This window comes from Podarcis filfolensis, assembly GCF_964270895.1.
Source record: "Podarcis filfolensis genome assembly, chromosome: 2".
In the NCBI taxonomy this organism is placed as follows: Eukaryota; Metazoa; Chordata; class Lepidosauria; order Squamata; family Lacertidae; genus Podarcis; species Podarcis filfolensis.
Genome location: NC_139605.1, coordinates 96,397,958 through 96,414,476, shown reverse-complemented (window position 1 = coordinate 96,414,476; position 16,519 = coordinate 96,397,958). Strand labels below are relative to the sequence as shown.

Below are 16,519 nucleotides of genomic sequence, written 5' to 3'. Positions count from 1 at the left end.
ATTCATTTTTCTTTCTTTTCAAAATATAGTCCGGCCCCCCACAAGGTCTGAGGGACAGTGGACCAGCTCTCTGCTGAAAAAGTTTGCTGACCCCTGTCCTAGAACCTCTTCAGCAGGGTTGAGGAACCCATGGTCCTCAAGGTGTAATTTGACTCCAACTCCCATGAGCCAGTGTGGCCAAAATTGAGGGATACAGTGGTACCTTGGTTCTCAAATGCCTTGGTACTCAAATAACTTGGAACCCAAACACTGCAAACCCGGAAGTAAGTGTTCTGATTTGCGAACTTTTTTTGGAAGTCGGATGTGCTCCGTTTTGATTGCCACACTTCCGTTTTGAGTGTTACGCTGAGGTCTGTCTGTTTTTGCTATTTATTTTGCATTTTTGTTTTTGCCACTCTTTTTGTTTTGTTTTTGTGACTATATGGAACCTAGTTCAGCTGCAGATTGATTGACTGTATGACTGCACTACATTGTTTATTGCTTTCATTTTATGGATCAATGGTCTCGTTAGATAGTAAAATTCATGTTAAATTGCTGTTTTAGGGGTTGTTTTTAAAAGTCTGGAACGGATTAATCCATTTTGCATTACTTTCTATGGGAAAGTGTGCCTTGGTTTTGGAACGCTTTGGTTTTGGAACGGACTTCTGGAACGGATTAAGTTTGAGAACCAAGGTACCACTGTAATTGGAGTTGTAGTTCAACAACATCTGTAGGGCCACAGGTTCCGTATCACTGCTCTATAAGTATCTTGACTTGGGACCTCAACCACAAATGCTCCACTCCAGCAACTGAGAGTCCCTGAGAAAGCAAGAGAGGGAGGCATTCATGAGACAAAGTAGAATCGCTGCAACTGTCCCCACGATTCCACATCTCTCGAAAGCTCTGTGTCCCATCATGCTCTGAATATATTCTTTTGGCTCAGACCAGAGCGAGGCTGGGACATGCAAACGCAATCAGAATAGAAGACAAACCTTTTGGTCCCACTAGCAGGAAGCTGTCCAATTTTTAAAGAATTCAGCCAAAAACTACAAATACCTTATGAGTTTCTAAAACTCTGGCCTAAGTCAACTGGGGCGTAGGAGTGCAAAACTGGAGTGAAACATGAATATTTGCAGAACGGTTTATTCTCATTAACAGGATTACCTGGCCTTCAGTATTGATTGGCCTGAGAAGTTTAGTGCTTATTTGTCAACACGATGTGCTAAAATTCATTCATCCAGACCAATGACATCAGAAAGCCAGCTGTGCTTCAGCAGATAGAGTGCTGGAAACAGAATGGCAGACCTTGGTTCACATCCCCAGGTCAGCCAGGAGCTCAGTGGGTGGCCTTGGGCAATTTACTATCTCCCAGCCTCAATTTCCCATCTATAAAGTGGGGAGGATAATGACCTGCCGCCTCTCAGAGTTGAGAGGATGAGCAAGAGATAAATATGGTAAAGCGTGGTGTGCATTAAGTGCGCTATATAAATGATAAATTGTGACATGCCCTGGGCCATGTGACACCCACTAACCAATCTCAAATTACAGAATTATTGATTATTAAACAGCATATATCAAATTAAACAAAAAAAAACAGTCAGATGCGGTCATTCCAGTGTGTGTTTTCCCCACTCTGAATATCTGCTTCAGCCCTAATTGATTTGTTTTTATTTATCTGACAAAATTTATAAACCGCTTAATATATGTTTGAAAAGATATTTAAGCGGGTTACATGAAGTATCCATGAAGATCAAACGTATCCATTCTGAAGGAAATCAGCCCTGAGTGCTCACTGAAAGGACAGATCGTGAAGCTGAGGCTCCAATACTTTGGCCACCTCATGAGAAGAGAAGACTCCCTGGAAAAGACCCTGGTGCTGGGAAAGATGGAGGGCACAAGGAGAAGGGGACGACAGAGGACGAGATGGTTGGACAGTGTTCTCGAAGCTACCAGCATGAGTTTGACCAAACTGCGGGAGGCAGTGGAAGACAGGAGTGCCTGGCGTGCTCTGGTCCATGGGGTCACGAAGAGTCGGACACGACTAAACGACTAAACAACAACATGAAGTGGTGTGACACACACATATACACACAATGAAATTTTAAAACAAGTGCCACAATAATAGAATGATCAAAAATAAAACCAACAGAATTTAAAAAGAAGCATGCATAATAATTGCATGTCTGGGTAATAATTGCCAAATGGAAACAAGAGTTTTTAGTAGGTGTATAAAACAGGCCAGTGAGGGCACCCGCCTGATCTTAACAGTTTGGGAGTTCCAGAGCTTCAGAGCTGTCACAGTGAAAGACTGATTTCTCACAGAGGCAGAAAAAAGCATTGTATGGCACTTGTAGAAATGCACATCCCCCGGATAGAAATGGTCAAGTGAGCATGTATGGGTCAAGCAATCCTGTAAAACTGGTCCCAATATGGTTTTTTTGGTGTGTTTATTATACAACCCATTAGAAGTAAATTTATGCAGCTATTAATCATAGAAAGTGGCATCAAGTCTTGCATACTGTGTAACATACGGTAGTTTAAGTTAGTAGAGTAGTAAGGCATTGAAAGGCATGCAGGAAGAGGTTTGCTGCAGTCCGTATTTTTCCTTCAGCTCTTCCACTTTTTTAATATATGCTTTCACTGCATCTTTTTTGGACATTCCTTTCAAGGCATTCCAGGCATCCCACTTGGTGTCCACCTTGGAAATCAAGCATCCCAGGATGGCCTGTATTTACATCTCTAACTGTGGCCTGCTTGTACAGTGGTACTTCGGGTTAAGTACTTAATTTGTTCTGGAGGTCCGTTCTTAACCTGAAACTGTTCTTAACCTGAGGTACCACTTTAGCTAATAGGGCCTCCCGCATGATTTCTGTTCTCATCCTGAAGCAAAGTTCTTAATCTGAGGTACTATTTTTGGGTTAGCGGAGTCCGTAACCTGAAGTGTCTGTAACCTGAGGTACCACTGTAATGGCTATAGACATCCAGCATTTCTTGATCTGCTGGTTGGGTCTTCAGCTCCTTGACTTCTTCTGCAGCTTTTTCAAACTCTGTCTCTGTCATAGTTGCAGAAGCGCGCAACGACCTCTTCCCAGTGCAACAAAAGGGTGAACTGAACCTGCTCTGGTCATAGATTACCAGATATTTTTTCAATGAATCTGGGGACTCTTCTCAACTTGGATTTTGTATGGGGACTGATTTGTAAATCCGGGGACTGTCCCTGGGAAACGAGGACGTCTGGTAACCTTACTCTGGTCCCAAGATGCTGAGGGCTTTATATAATAATAGTAGTAGCAGCAGCTTGAACTTGGCTGCCTTCCTCGTGAAATAAGGTGTGTGTGTGTGTGTGTGTGTGTGTGTGTGTGGTCCTCTATACTGATTGGCGCCTCCAGCCACAAACTCACATCCCAAAAATGTTTCCATTTCCCCACCTCTCAACTTGGTATCCCCAGAGGAATGCCTTTTTCAGCAAGCACCTGGTCTCTCCATGGGGAATGCCTCTATGGTCCTGTATGCGGGAGGCATCTGCTGCGAGTATTTGAGCAGTGGAGGGGGGGGATGTAGGTAAGTCGTGCTAATTTAATTAACATAATGCACAAGTCTGCCCAGTTTGGTGCATTTCGAGGGACTGGCTCAGATGGCTTTCTCCTTAGATACCAATCGCACCCTAGGAGCTTGTTCTCTCTGTGCCTGTCAGCTTGGGAGAAAGAGCCAGACAAGCGGGAGTCCTGTTTGGGGGTTTGCAGAGCCAGCCACATGACCACATCGCTTGATGTCACATTTAGGCTAACCTATTGGGTTAAACCACAGAGCCTAGGACTTGCTGAACAGAAGGTCGGCGGTTTCAAATCCCTGTGATGGGGTGAGCTCCCGTTGCTTGGTCCCTGCTCCTGCCAACCAAGCAGTTTGAAAGCACGTCAAAGTGCAAGTAGATAAAGAGGTACCACTCCGGCGGGAAGGTAAACGGCGTCTCCATGCGCTGCTCTGGTTCACCAGAAGCGGCTTAGTCATGCTGGCCACATGACCCGGAAGCTGTACGCCGGCTCCCTCAGCCAATAAAGTGAGATGAGCGCCGCAACCCCAGAGTCAGCCACGACTGGACCTAATGGTCAGGGGTCCCTTTACCTTTACCTGTTGTTTCACAGAGGCCAGTGAGGGTTGTGGCTTGAGGAGAGCTCCAGATAGAAAAAGCTGGAGGGGAAGGAAGGGGTATGTTCCCCCAGCAGAGTGACTTTTCCTCTTTCTAGAGCAGCAGGAGAAGTAATGGTGGCAGTGTATCCTTCTTACAGGGAAAATGCTGATTAAAAAAGAGGGAAGGTGTCAAAAGGTTTCTGGGAGATGATTTATAATGAAATGATAAAAATGTTGAAAAGGTCTTTTATTTTTTTTTTAAAAAGGGCCAGAAGCCTTTCTTTTAGGAATAATGGGTTCAGATATACTTAAGAGATCAGAAAAATATTTACGCAACAACGGCAGCCCAAATGGTATACGCTCATTAGTGGAAGGAGGGCACAGTACCAACAAAGGAGAAATGGCAGATGGAATTGATACAGAAATGGTTAATTTATCTGGAGGAATAAGAGAGCAGGGAGAAAGAGTCGTTAAAGTAGACTGGAAGAAGTTTGTGGAATAGTTGAAAAATTATCGTAAGCAACTCCAAACAATGGTAGGATTAGAGTAAATCTAGCAGTAAAATAATGAATGTAGGAAAAAATGGTAGAGAAAGAGTAAGAAATAATCAGAATAGGCAGCAGTAAAGGAAAACTGAAATGAACCATGGAAAGGGAAGGGGAGGGAAGTCAACAATTAAAGTGTGGTTTGTTTTTGTTTGATTTGTGCAGATTTGTAAAATTGAAAATGATAAATAATTTTTAAAAAGGGAAGGGGTGGGTGAAGTTTCCCCAGCACAGATACCCCTCGAAAGAAGCTTACCCAGGGTATTTTTTTCAGCTGGAATTTACTGGAACTGATGGTGCCATTGCCATTCTAAGAGAACAAGGGAGGCGTTCATGGTGAGTTCTGGCACCTCTTTTTCTAGAAGATCAACCGGATAAAGGTTATCCATTACAAGGAGACTACCTATTGCACCATTAGCGCTGATGCAGGCTAGTACTGTGTGCTTGTGATGCATTTCTGTTATTGTCTGACATATGTTGTGCATGTCTGTGTATGAGGGATGCACCTCTGAGGGCAGGGGAGGCAAGTACACTAAACATACTGAACAGCAGTCAGTTGCCATTATTTTTTCCATTTCTTCCAGACTGCATAAGCTCTTTTGGCAGGCACTTGCCTCGTTTTTATTTCTTGTACTGCACTTCATACAATTTTAAGCACTTCACAAGGACCGTAAACAAAACATCCATGCTGTAGGAAACCGGCGTCTCTCACCTCCTGGGAGGGAAGGAGCCTGAGGCAGACCCAAGGACTGGGAGAGGGAAAGCTCTTGGTCCATAACTCTGCTTTAAATGCCAAGAAGGTCTCAGGTTCAATCCCTGGCAGGTAGGGCTGGGAAGGTAGCCTGTCAGCCCAGGTCAGTCAGTGTAGACCAGGCATAGGCAAACTCCAGCTCTCCAGATGTTTGGGACTACAATTCCCATCATCCCTGACCACTGGTCCTGTTAGCTAGGGATGATGGGAATTGTAGTCCCAAACATCTGGCAGGCCGGAGTTTGCCTATGTGTAGACAATACCTTTCTATCTGGCTCAGTGGGACGCGGGTGGCGCTGTGCTCTAAACCACCGAGCCTCTTGGGCTTGCCGATTGGAAGGTTGCCGGTTTGAATCCCTGTGATGGAGTGAGCTCCTGTTGCTCTGTCCCAGCTCCTGCCAACCTAGCAGTTCGAAAGCACGCCAGTGCAAGTAGATAAATAGGTGCCACTCTGGTGGGAAGGTAAACGGCGTTTCCATGCGCTCTGGTTTCCGTCACGGTGTTCCATTGCACCAGAAGTGGTTTAGTCACGCTGGCCACATGACCCAGAAAGCTGTCTGTGGACAAACGCCGGCTCCCTCGGCCTGAAAAGTGAGATGAGCGCAGCAACCCCATAGTCGCCTTTGACCGGACTTAACTGGCCAGGGGTCCTTTATCTTTACCTTTTACCTGGCTCAGTATAAAGCAGCTATGCTACCTATCATTCAGAGCCCTGGATATTCAGGGTCATGGCCTGGGAAGGATTCACTCCCCTTCCCGTCTTCTCCTGCTTCTGTTTGTACCTTCATGTCACACAGCCACAGTCCTTATTGAGGATTCTGCCAAAGTCTGCCTTCTAACCAACTGAACTGAGTCCCGGAGGATGGATGGTGCTGTAAAGAAATAAGACTGCAAAGAGGACCATTATTCTGCTTCTGACTCCGGCAGAATGAAATGTTGACCACAAGCCTTCCGCTTACAAAGTCCTCGTGTACATGCAGCACCAGGCTGAAGGTGTTTTGAATAACTGCTCCAGTTTGGAGCTGTTTCTGCATGTTTTATTATGCCATGCATGTTCTGTGCAAAATGAAATACTTCTCTCTAGGGCTAGGCCATCCAGACCTTCTTCTTTGGATGGAGAAAATCACCCAGGCTCTGGGGTCTGAAGCAAGGGTGCTGCTTGGTGCTTAATGGACTCAGGGCACAGAAACCTCCATAAACACAAATCTACATATATTGTGCATGTATCAGATTTGTATTGATGCCTCTGGGCAAATCAAGATGGCGGATAGCTAAGGGTAGCAAATAAAGTATTGTGGGGGGTATTTGGTTTGGGATGGCTTTTGGGGGAGTGAACTGCTTTTTCTGTATGAGTGTGTGTAGTTTTTTTTACCTGGGTTCTTTTTGGGGGGGGGTCCTTTACACCACCTATTTTTCTTCTGTGAAATGGGTATTTTGTGATGCCTATGACAAAAGGGTTGTGGACCTTGCAGCAAACAAAGCAAATATTTTTTGTTTGTTTAAAGGAAGTAGGAAAAGGGGGCAAGAGATCTGAGGTATGGCACAAGAACAGGGGTCTGGAATTTCCTGGAATACCCCCCCACACACACACACACACCACCTTATAACACGCCTGATCTGAAGGCACCTGATGTAGCAATTTTGCTGATTCTTAATAGATCTTAGACCTGGGTAAAAGGTAATGGAAGGACCCCTGGACAGTTAAGTCCAGTCAAGGGCGACTATGGGGTTGTGGCGCTCTTATTGCTTCAGGCTGAGAGAGCCGGCTTTCCAGGTCATGTGGCCAGTGTGACTAAACCACTTCTGACGGAAACCAGAGCACACGGAAATGCCGTTTACCTTCCTGCCACAGTGGTACCTATTTAGCTACTTGCATAGGTTTGCTTTTGAACTGTTAGGTTGGCAGGAGCTGGGACAGAGCAATGGGAGCTCACTCCATCGTGGGGATTTGAACCGCTGACCTTCCGATCGGCAAGCCCAAGAGGCTTGGTGGTTTAGACCACAGCGCCACCTGTGCTGGGCAGTGCCTGGATGACAGAATATCTGGAAACTGTAGTTTGTTAAGGATGCTGAGAACTGCACATCCCAAAGGAGTAAACTATAGTCCCCAGCATCTTTTGGGGGGATTCAAAGTGTGCTTTAAACATATGGGGTGTATGCAGCCTTGAGCTGTATTCAAGCATTCAAAAGAAAGTGTGAGGGATGTAAAATAGGGAGCCGGGGGGAGGAACAGACAGGCCAGGCCTCAGTGTCCTTGTGTGCACTGGGCATGCCTGCTCCACCCTGTGAATGAAGAGACTGCTGTGGTAGCCAAATCTCTCTCTCTCCGTGGGTTCAAATGCAGCACAAAAGTCCCATGCACACTCTTTGTGGTGCAATGTGTCTGGCTGTTAACCAGAAGGTTGGTGGTTCGAGCCCACCCAGGGATAGCTGTGGGCAGAATTCCTACATTGCTGGGGGTTGGTCTAGATGACCCTCGGAGTCCCTTCCAACTCAGCAATTCTATGATTCTCTTTGATGTGCAATAGGGAAATATACCCACTTTCCAAATTCAGGTGCATACTTTCCCAAAAGTACTTCCAGCAGCCTCTCCTCCTTCCAGGGAGCATGGCCTTAAACATGCCAGCCTCTGGAAGTTTTGGACTACAAATCCCATCAGCACCTGCTGGTTGGGGCAGATGGGAGTTGTAGTCCAGAACATCCAGGGGCTGGCAGGTTGGCGAAGGCTCCCCTAAGCCAAGAAGCAGGTTATGTGAAAGTGGTCACTGTCGCTTTAATTGTGGTCAGCATCCTTTCCAAACCAAGCCAGAACAGTAGCCAGGGATAAGCGGTCCACCCTTCCAGTCAGAATGCAAAAGGAATCATTAGCACCCCCCACCCCACCCAATACATAACTTTGTGCAAGTTAATGGTTCTTGAGTTAGATGTAAAAATGATGCAAACTGGGGGAGGGGAGTGGATGGTTGGGGAGGCTTTTGAAACTATAATTGAGTTAATGGAAGCTCAGCAAGTGCCTCGTTTTTTTGGGGGGTGGGGGCGTAATTGGTCGTTTTTGTCACTTGTGTCCATTTACAAACTTCGCTTTTCTTTTCTCTATTGATTTTTCCCCCTTAACAAAGTGAGGCACTTAAAGGCAATTTCTGAAAGCCCCAAATGATTAATAAAACCCCATTTCCCTCTCTCATTAAAACAAAGGAATTAGAAGCTACCACTTGATTTGTTTAACAATCCTGCAAAAACTTCACCGGAAGCTGTTCACAATGGCTGATTCCTTGTTGTAGTAATGGATCAAGGATTTATTTTCAATTTTTTTTGGGGGGGGGGGGAAACAACCCTTCAGAATGAGACAATGAGAGGGACAGCTCTCTTTGTTGAGAGGAAAGCATGGACTGTGTTGGGTCAATGTACCTCCTTACTAAAGGAATCAATGATCAGGATTTTTAGTCATATCTCTCTCTCTCTCTCTCTCTCTCTCTCTCTCTCTCTCTCTCTCTCTCTCCCTAGCCAAAGACACTGGTGTCTCTGAGATGCCTGGGTTTATACCTTTCCCTTGTCTCTAGTCTCTGTTCAATACACAGCCAGGAACAGTGAGATTTTGGAGCTGCTATACTATTCAGCTGCTGGTCTGTCTTAGAACAGTATTTTCTCATCTGACTAGTAATAATTTTCCAAGGCTCACACATTGCCATTTGAGTGTGTGTGTGTGTGAGAGAGAGAGAGGGGGGGGAATAGGGGCAACCATCCAGGACCCCATATTTTCACAGGCCCCATGCTTGGCTGCAGTGGCCATGATGAAGATCTCCATCTCTTCCCTTGCTAGTGCAAGGCAGGGAATGAGGAAGTGAAGGGCCTTGCGGGTGTTGGCACCACTAAAGCAGCAGCAAAAGCGGGAAAATGTAAGCAGGGAGGAGAGGCTGCAGCTGCTAAACTGGTGCAAAACAACAACAACAAAAAGTAAGCTGGAGGAGAGGAAGACAAAGGGTTGTTACAATCACCAAGGAGGAGTAAGAATTCCCAGTGAAATACTGAATGTCTGGTGTGAGAGGACCCTGAAAAATGAGGAGGGGAGGGAAGGGAATGGAATGGAATATCCTGGAAGAGAACATGACTGGCTGGATTATTCAACAGCAGCACTCGCCAGCCCACGTTGCAACACACTGCTGCAGTTCCACTGGTCCTGTTATGATTCTGTTGGTGGGAGACTATGCTGTGTGTATGGATGTCCTGGGCGATGGCAAGACCCCCCTCTTGGCCTCACTGATGCGGTCCAAAGGAAAGCAGAGCAATATGTTTGGCACATAGGTGTAGCCGGGGGGGGGAGCTGCCCTCCCCCAAATCAAGTAAATCAATAAAAATACTTAACTAACTGAGGTTATGCCCCCCCTAACATGAAGCCTGCCCCCCCCAACATAAATCCTGGCTATGCCCATGGTTTGGCACCAGCTTGGCTGCTGGAGTTGTAGGAAGGAGATGTACATCATCATCATCATCATCATCATCATCATTATTATTATTATTAATACCTTGCCCATCTGTCTGGGTTTCCCCAGCCACTCCAACCATCTTAGGGACTCCATTCTGGATTTGTGCAGGGTTTCCTCCTTAGCCCTTTCTTCTCCTAGATGGGTTGCCTACCTTCCTAGGCTGACAAGCCCCACCTGCCCCTTGCTTTCCTCTACAGCACGTGCAAAAACCGCCTTCTTGACCATTAGATCCAGTCTTCCTCGCCCGAGCCTGTCTTTGCATGCAGGGGAACACACACGGCACAGCGGGAACAAAGTTACTTATTCATACACCTGGAGAGGTTGCTCTTCCAGAATAAGTATCTGGGGAGATGATACCTAGAAGAGGATTGCGGGGAGGGGAGGGAGGAAACATCTCTAAAGAGACCACAGAATCAATTTTCTAAAAAGAAAGCAGAAAAGAAACCAGGGATGATGAGTGATGCATTAGGCTGGTTCTCTACCTCAGGATGTTTTCACTGTGAGGCCTGGGAGCTGAAGTAATACAAAGGATTCAGGTCTACCCTTATCACCTTGCAGGGAACTTGCATCCAGCTGAGGAGGAGTGAAGTTTTACAAGGCCAGGTGGGTCCGTTTGCGTGGCGAGGCCCCAGACCCCCTAGCTCCCCCCGAAATAAATACACAAACACAAGTATGTTGGGTTAATGGGATAAACAAGGCCACGGCTTTATTGGTTACAGATGTGAGCGGTTTGGCTTTGGCAATTGGGTGAAGCAAGACTATATCCTGACTCCTGCCCAACTGCAGGAAGTATCTTAAGGGTCGACCACCGGAAGGGGGAGCCCTATGGTGTACATCAATGGAGCACCCCCAGGGTCACTGTTGGGGTCATGGCATGGCCCTAGCCCACGCCAGGAACCACACACCCGGGTCCCTTTAAGGGGATACCCTTAATGTGGAGGAGCAGGCGGAGGAACAAGCTCCCATAATAAGGCTTACCCAATGCCTAACCTTACAAAGTTGTGAGGATTGCTACTAGGTAGGCAAAAAGCAAATGGCTAGTGCCATTTTTGCCAAATGGAAAAATTCCTAGCCAGCCCCAACATCCAGGCAACTGACATAAGTCATAGCAAGGCCATAGTCAATCCACGCAAGAAAAGAGGATGGGTGGGCTGCGAAATCCCACGAATGGAGACAAAAGGAGGCCATACACTTACCAGACGGTGTCATATGCCGCCAGGTGTTTCAACTTCGAAAGCAAAAACGGGAGTGTTCTCTCCCTTTCTTCCATGGCTGCCCTGGTTTTATTTTAAGCCGTTGACTGGAAAGACTCTTGCTGAAAGTGGGGCTTTATTGTTGTTGTTCATTAAATTGGTATACTGCCTGTAATGGCTTTAGGGGTTGCTTGTGCGTAAATAGCCGCCGCTCTGGGCTAGGTTGGCTGGTTAAACCATTTCTCGCTGGACAGCCATCCACTCCGTGGCTGTTCAGTCGCTGGCAGAATCCGTCAGTGGGCATTTCTTAAACCTTTTCCAACATAAAAGTTGTTTGACGCCCAGTCTCCTCCTACTCTCCCTGCGCGGAAGTCTTCTGCGCAGGGAGGGCGTGGGTAGCGGAGGACCTGTGCTCTCCCCGCTGGTGTCCAGTGAAGAGTCCCGGAGCCTGCTCTCTGCTTCCCCCATTGGCCCCCCTCTATCCCTGGTGTAGCGCTGATTTTCTTCCCCAACAGGAGACTTGCCTCTCTCCCTGCTTGGCCCCTCTCCAGCATCGTTGTGGGGCCTCGCCTCCTCCTCTAGTTCCGATGGCAGTTCCCTGACACTGCCTTATACCCACAGGTCTCAGGGCAGTTACGACATAACATCACAACATAAGAAAACAAAATATATAATAAAACAAAGACAACTAAATAACCTTCCCCCTTTCCACAACACGTTTTTGAAAGGGCATTGGGTGTCAATCAACCAAAGGCCTGGTTACAGAGGAATGTTTTTGCCTGGCACCTAAAGGTGTATAATGAAGGCACTCTTTTTATTAATTGTGATGAGGAATTGGGGTTTGCTATCAGAGAGGGAGCCTGAGGAATGTCTACCACATCCAAGGAAGGCAGTGGGCATGCGAATTAGCTGCTCACGACCAGGGGAGGTAGCGACAGAAAAATAACAATGTGGGACACTTTCAAAATTGGGATAAGCGGTCTTTGACTTTGATTCCAGCTCCAGTAGCTGTGGCTGTTATTAAAAGGTATGCATTTATTAAAGAGTGATGACGACCTACCGCTGAGGCTGGGAAGAAAATCAAAAGACCTGATTTGGGTGGGAGAGAAAGGAGTTCTCAGAAGACTTTGAAAACAGGCGATGTCTCAGCGGACGAAAAAGTGTGCTGAGCTGAAGAAAGACACAAGAAGTTGCTTATGCCAGGTCAGTCTATTTGCCCATCTAGCCCAGTATTGTCTGCTCTGACCACCAGCAGCCCTTCAGGCTCCCAGGCAGACATGTCCCCCATTGCCTAACTGGAGATGCTGGGAACTGAGTCTGGAAAGCCTGGGTAGAGTAAAGCATGTGCCTGACACTTAGCTATGTCTCCTTCCACAACGAGGATCCTCCCACAATAGTTTTTAAGAGAGCTTAAAGTAATTTGAGAGAGGCATCACTTTTTATGGTATACCTTTGTCTTACTGTCACATCTGGCCAGACAGGTATTTGTGGGTATTTGAAAGTAAGTTAGTTAGTTAGTTAGTTAGTTAGTTAGTTAGTTAGTTTAACAACAACAACAACCCAGCCGAATCAGAGGGGGCACAAGAATGAGTGTATTCTATACTGCAAGTACCATTCCTGTCCTCCACTCTGTTAGGGTGAAGATAGATGTAATATAAATAGAGAAGCCACAGCAAATTCTTCACCTGCAATGTGAGTTTAGTTATTCAGTTTACATGCCAGACACCAGTGAGTCAGACACTGGTTCAGCTATCAGTCTTGCTTCAGGTGGACTGTCTAACCTTTTAAAGATATTTAACGCATCACCTGTATGTAGGGCTGCCAAACGTCTGGATCAGGGGTAGGCAACCTAAGGCCCGGGGGCCGGATGCGGCCCAATTGCCTTCTCAAGGTCTGGGGACCGCCCGGGAATCAACGTGTTTTTACATGAGTAGAATGTGTCCTTTTATTTAAAATGCATCTCTGGGTTATTTGTGGGACATAAGAATTCGTTCATATATTTTTTAAAAAATATAGCCCGACCCACCACATGGTCTGGGGGACAGTGGACGGGCCCACGGCTGAAAAAGGTTGCTGACCCCTGGTCTGGATTTTCCCGGACATCACCGGGAATTGATGATGGAATTGAAGGCAGAATTGACGTCTGGGGGTGGGGATTTTGTATGAGTTAATCATTGCCTTTTTTAAAAGGTTAAGGAAGAATTTTTCATGAATAGATACATTCTATTTCTAAAAGAACTGCAAACCATTTCTAAAACAATTACAAACTATTTTTAAAAGAATTGCAAAACTGTTTTGGAAATAGGGGGAATGGCGTTGTGATGACCCAAGTGCTAGCCAATAGGTGCCCTCTACAGGCAGCTCCATTATGCTGAAAACTCACACAACCCTTTTTTAAAAAGAAGAGCTTGTTTCCACATGAAAACAGTATGTTGAACTAATAAAACTGCCTCTAACACTCTCACAATGGCATGTTGCATGTGTTATGTCACAAGAAATATCTCTTGTTGGCATTGGGAAATATGGGGATGTTCCCTCCCTGTGCATACATAGTAATTTTGAAATGGCCCTTGATGCAAAGCAGTTCCTTTAATTTACCGTAGTTTCAATTTCCATTCTGTTGGTTGGTAGTTATGTTTGCAGTTATGCCCAGACTGAAATCAGCAGAAGCCTTTTCCTTTTGGCTCAACTCTTCTTCTAGGGGGTGTTTGTGGAATTACTAGAGTAAAAATGTATTCTCTTGTTTCAGTCTCAGGAACGGAGGCAGAGAGAGATGAGACACTGTGTGATAATGTATATGCATGAGATCAGTGGGATATATACATACATATGAGTTATATACACTGACACAAGTAAGGATTGGGTGCATGTTTGTGGTCAGCTATACATGCACAATAATCTGGTTTGGGGGAGTGAAACACAATTGCTGCCATTTCAGATTTTGTGCTGTCCCTGATATAAAGCCTTTATTTGTTATGTCGCATTGATGCCGATGTGCCCCACGGCCAGGATGGATCTGTGGGCCACTCCTAAGGGGGCCCCTGCACCAGGGCAATCTAGATGGACTTTATTTATATCTATAAGATTTTGCAGACTTTGGCTATAAACTGGGGCCCTACAAAAATAAAATTCAAGTTGCACCCCACTGCTTCAAATTGGGCCCCACTGGCTAGCCCTGAGCTAATAGTTGCTGGGCCCGAGTTGTCCTGCCCTCGCATGAAGTCTTGGGTTTGCAATTTTGGGAGAGGGGAGACTGCCCGCTAGGGAGTATTAGGGTTGGTGAGGCCCCCTAGATTTAGAGGCCCTAGGCTTCAGCCTACTTAGCCTATACATAAATCCGGCACTGTTGCCAGTTCAAATCCCTGTCACGGAGTGAGCTCCTGTTGCTGTGTCCCAGCTCCTGCCAACCTATCAGTTCGAAAGCACGCAAGTGCAAGGAGATGAATAGGTACCACTGTGGCGGGAAGGTAAACGGCATTTCCGTGCGCTCTGTTGCGCCAGAAGTTTAGTCATGCTGGCCACATGACCCGGAAAGCTGTCTGTGGACAAACGCCGGCTGCCTCAACCTGAAAGTGAGATGAGCACCGCAACCCCATAGTCGCCTTTGACTGGACTTCACCATCAGGGGTCCTTTACCTTCACCTTATACTTTATGCCAGTCAAATGGATGGGGTACAAATAAAGCTACTACTGTTGTTGTTGTGCTTGTTATTAGCATGCACCCCTTTGGAGAGGTGAGGTTAGTGGGCAGAATCAGGTTAGAATATGGTATATTAGGGTTGGAGCCTACCTAGCCTTTGGAGTTTGCTGCCTTTTAAGACTTCAGACTTTCATTTCTTTACACAACACAGTTTCATCTGTCAGATTGCAAAATACTGGATGGTTGGCCGCTTTGCAGAATGCCTGTAACATTTGCAGGCTGCTTTACTTGGGAGGTAGCCATGTTTCCAGTGAGGCTTCCTTCCCAGATCTGGCTCCCAGTGAGGCCTCTGCTAAACCCAACCATGGGACCCACTCCATACCTTAATGCAACTGCCCGTGTTTGGCATTGGGCACAAATGAACTGAGGGAGGAAGGAGTACTGAGCCACCACCGGAGCAGGGTTGTGCACACAGGAGTGCGGCACCGGCTGAGGCGTGGGAGACATTTATTCAGTAGCTCGGGGCTGATTAGTTGCAGGTGAGCAGATGGCACGTGGTTTGGATTTCGGCAAGGTTTGGGAGCAGGCGATTGGAAACACATTGTTTGGCAGAGCCGGCTGGCTCATTGGGGAAGGGCATGTGATCCAGCTCAGGCCCAAGGCATCTTCCACATGTCGGAACAGGAGAGGCTATGAGAATCACAGAGCAAGACAAAAGCACGGGTCATCAAGGCCAGGCCCTGACCTTTGGGGCTGAATGCATCAGCCATCCAGCAAGCCACAGATCGACTCATTCAGTCCAGAGCTGAATGGGGAAAGGCTGCGGCTCAGAGGCAGAGTGTCTGCATTGTATGCAGGTTCAATCCCTGGCATCTCCAGGTAGGGCTAAGAAGAGACCTTTTGGCTTAAAGGCTATAGAGCCACTGCCAATTAGTGCAGACAATACGGACTTACATTTCTGCCGTCATACAGCAAGTGTGCTACAGAAAGGACTCCTTGCAGAACAAAGAGCTCCAGGTAAGAGTCGGGCTGCACTTGGGCTTTGTGTAGAATGGATAGTCACTAAGAGCAGGACTTGGGAGGTTCCCAGGAGGGATGGAAGAGAAATTTTATTCAGTTCACATTTAAAGGCGAACCAGTCAAATCTGCACTTTCTGTAACAGCACGAGAACCAAAGTACAGTCATCCTTTGGAATTGGCACTTGCCCAGATTTTGAGATGCGGGTCTACAACCAAGCTTTACAAAAATGCATAAATCAGGGGAAAGGTCACAGAAAAAAATGAATATATTTTTGAGATTGACATACAAAGATGCGTTGTATTCAAGGAAATTGCTTGCGAAAATGTGTACATTAGTCCAAACATGTGTTTATTAGAAGAAATTGGTACCAAAATGATGAATTTTTGTGAGGATCTTTTAAAAAAACGCTGCAGAGTTGTGGAGAACTGAAGATTGGAAGATTGAGAAAGTGATAGGCACGGGCAAATTCCCTGCCTCTCATCCACCAACTCTTTATCTGGCCTTTTGGGGCAGGTTGATTGCTCTCAGCCTCTGCCCTGCATCTTAATTATTTTGATGAAAATAATAACACCACTGCCTTACCTTATAGGACACTGTCAGAAGCTACCAAGATAACACCTGCAAAATACAGTGGTACCTCGGGTTACATACGCTTCAGGTTACAGACTCCGCTAACCCAGAAATAGTACCTCGGGTTAAGAACTTTGCTTCAGTATGAGAACAGAAATCGTGCTCCGGCAGTGCGGCAACAGCAGGAGAACCCATTAGCTAAAGTGGT

General features: G+C 46.4%; 1 long non-coding RNA gene and 1 pseudogene across 2 annotated transcripts in view; one reads left to right on the top strand and one right to left on the bottom strand.

The window, feature by feature from the left end:
- Positions 1–2,521: 2,521 nt before the first annotated feature.
- LOC310758139 (acyl-CoA-binding protein-like) lies at positions 2,522–3,077 on the bottom strand (annotated as a pseudogene). The gene is made up of 2 exons: positions 2,943–3,077; positions 2,522–2,746 (listed from the first exon to the last, which is right to left on the bottom strand). The product of its transcript is annotated as an acyl-CoA-binding protein-like (transcript).
- Positions 3,078–14,842: 11,765 nt separating this feature from the next.
- The window catches only part of LOC310755755, a 63,052-nt gene continuing 61,375 nt past the window's right edge, over positions 14,843–16,519 (top strand). Inside the window, exon 1 of the long non-coding RNA XR_014544513.1 lies at positions 14,843–15,737. This is a non-coding gene — a long non-coding RNA (uncharacterized lncRNA). The remainder of the gene's footprint in view (positions 15,738–16,519) is intronic.